The sequence below is a fragment of the Fukomys damarensis genome, unplaced genomic scaffold (genome assembly GCF_012274545.1).
Source record: "Fukomys damarensis isolate Sample0158 unplaced genomic scaffold, DMR_v1.0_HiC HiC_scaffold_23, whole genome shotgun sequence".
NCBI classification, from domain to species: Eukaryota; Metazoa; Chordata; class Mammalia; order Rodentia; family Bathyergidae; genus Fukomys; species Fukomys damarensis.
In genome coordinates this window covers 47,342,061-47,344,968 of record NW_022900935.1, presented here as the reverse complement: position 1 = coordinate 47,344,968, position 2,908 = coordinate 47,342,061, and positions in this window count along the sequence as shown.

Below are 2,908 nucleotides of genomic sequence, written 5' to 3'. Positions count from 1 at the left end.
CCACCTATACTTAACCAAGGAGGGACGTGCACCAAGAAGGCTGTGTGACCTAGGATTCGAACCCAGATCTTGGCTTTCATTTCAAAGGCAGGGGCCAGAGGTGACTTCAGAGGGTGGAGGCGGAGTTCACAGGAGGGTGGTGACATCTCTGCTGGGGAATGTCCATGGGCGGATGGTTGGAGGCATCCTTAAAGGCCAGCCAGACTCAGTTTTCCATTCCACTTGCAGAGGACCCACCTGATGCCTTGAGGGCCTCACAGAAGACTATGCTGTGCTCTGCAAAAAAGGTCCTCAACTTAGGGACCATTCGCATTACAGGAATGGCCGCTGCAGGGGCCCTTTTCCAGCAACTGGAAAGTGCTGCCTAAGAGGAGGAACCTGTTTCTAAATCTCCATGAGGGGCCGTCAGCCTCATCCACACGCACATCTCCTCTTCTAGGAGTGAGGGAGCGAGCAGGCATCAGGCAACTCCAAGCCAAGCTTCGACCCCCAGGATCCTTTCACATCTCTGTCCTCTTTCTGCTTCTACCTGAAATAAATCATCAGGGCGAGAAAAGCCACACTGTGCTGCTGGTCTTGCTGCTTCCTCTCAGAGCCGTCTGGCTGAAGATTCAGGCTCTCGCTCTCTCCGCTGCAGCAGGACCTCATGACTGGTGTGAGGTGGGCGGGGAAAGGACCGAGGAGGAAGAGCCCTCCAGCGAGTGGGTGGAAGGGAAGGGACAGAGCAGGGCTGTCTTTTAAATAAATTATAGAACATTTTTTTCATGGCTCATTTGGGAAAAATGGAGAGGCGCTGATCATCACTCCAAAGAGTTGAGCCTATTTCTGGGGCCATGCTTAACGCACATAGGAGTCCAGGCGGCTCTGAGCAGATGCAGTCCGTTTAAATGCGGGATTACAAAGCAGACAATTTGGCATAGAGGATTTTTTAAAATTTACATGTTTTTATTAGTGTATGTTTATAGTACATAAAGATCACATTCCTCATGAGGAGTTGGTACATGTACATAACACATCATAATTCTTTTCTTTTTTATCTCTTCCTTTCCCCTCCCTCCTCCCTCCCTCCACCGCTTGGTCTTCTTCCCATGTGCAAAAGATTTAACTTGCTATTTGCTATTATCTATCTTTTATTTTCTTCTTTACTTATATTTTGAGAAATCATGTGATATTGAAGCTTGTGTGTCTGACTTATTTCACTTAACATTACGGTCTCACTGGGTGTGGTGATGCGTATCTGTGATCCCAGCACTCAGGAGGCTGAGGTAAGAGGACTGCTGCTAGTTTGAGGCCATCCTGGGTTACATAGCGAGTTCAAGGCCAGCCTAAACTACATAGTGAGACCCTGTCTTGAACAAAATCCATTATGGTCTCAAGGTGCACTCATTGACTTATAAATGACTCAACTTTACCCTTCTTTATGGCAGAGTAATTACTCCGTTGTGTATAAACACCACATTTTCTTTATCTGTTCCTCTGCTGACGGGCATGTAGGCTGCTTCCAAGACTTAGCTCTTGTGAATTGTGCTATTGTAAATATGGACGTGCATGTATCACTCTAATATGATGTCTTTAACTCTTTCAAGAACATACCTACAAAGGGGAATAGCTGGGTCAAATGGAATTTCTATTTTTAATTTTTTGGAAAATCTCGACTGATGTCCATTTGTACTAGTTTACATTCCCACCAACAATGTACAACGGTTCCTTTTTCCCCTGCAGCCCCTCCAGCATTTGTTATTACCTAATTTCTTAAGAGCAGCCATTCTTTCTAGAGTAAGATGAGATCTCGGTGTTGTTTTATTTTGCATTTCTCTAATGCCCAGATATGTTGAACATTTTTTCATGTATTTACTGTCCGTCTGTATTTCTTCTGAGAAGTGTCTGTTCATTTCAGTTGCCCATTTTTTGAATGGGTCATTTGTTTTGGGAGGATCTAATTAATTTTCATTCTTTAAAGATTCTAGATGTTAGCCCTCTGCCTGAGGGCTAGCTGGCAAAAACATTTCCCTTTTGTTTAGGTTGTCCCTTCACTTTGCTGGTTGTTTCCTTTACTGTGCAGAAGCTTTTTAATTATATATGATTCTAGCTTCACAAGCGCTAGGTCCCAAGTTCGATCCCTGGCACCCCCCCCAAATTATACACAATTCTTGGTATTATTTCTTGAGCAACTGGAGTTCTGTTCAGAAAGTCTTTGCCTATGTCTACATCTTCAAGAGTTTTACCTATTTTGTCATTCTACAGATTTAGTGTTTCTCTTTTGATATTTAGATCTGTAATTCATTTTTATTTTAGTTTAGTACATTGTGAGAGTTATGGGTCTAGATTTAATCTTCAACCAGTTTTCCCAGCACCCTTCATTAAAGAGGCTGTCCTAGGCCAGGGATTTGGCTTAGTGGCTCTGCCGCCTGCCTCGCAGGCACAAGGACCGGAGTTTGATCCCTGGTACAAAAAAAAAAAAAAAAAAAAAAAAAGAGGCTGTCCCTCCTCCATTGTAAGTTTGTAGCTCCGTTGTCAAAGATCAGCTGAATGTGCCTGCAGTTGTTTTTGTATCCTATATTCTGTTCCATTGATCCACATGTCTGCCTTTTCCCCCCAATACCATTATGATTTTATTACTAAGTTTTGCAGGGTAACTTGAAGCCTGATATGGTGATGCCTCCTGCCTTGCTCTTGTTGACCTTGCTCTTGCTATTCTGGGTCTTTTCTGGCTCAATATGAATTTTAGGATTTTTTCCCTCTAGTTCCATGAGGAATGCTGGTCATATATTGATTGCATTAAATTGGTTTTGGAAGTATGGCCCTTTTGACTATACTGGTTCTGCTTATACAGGAGCAAGGGATTTTCATTTTCTTTCTTTTTTTTCTTTTTCTTTTCTTTTTTTTTTTTTTTTTTTTTTTTTTTTTT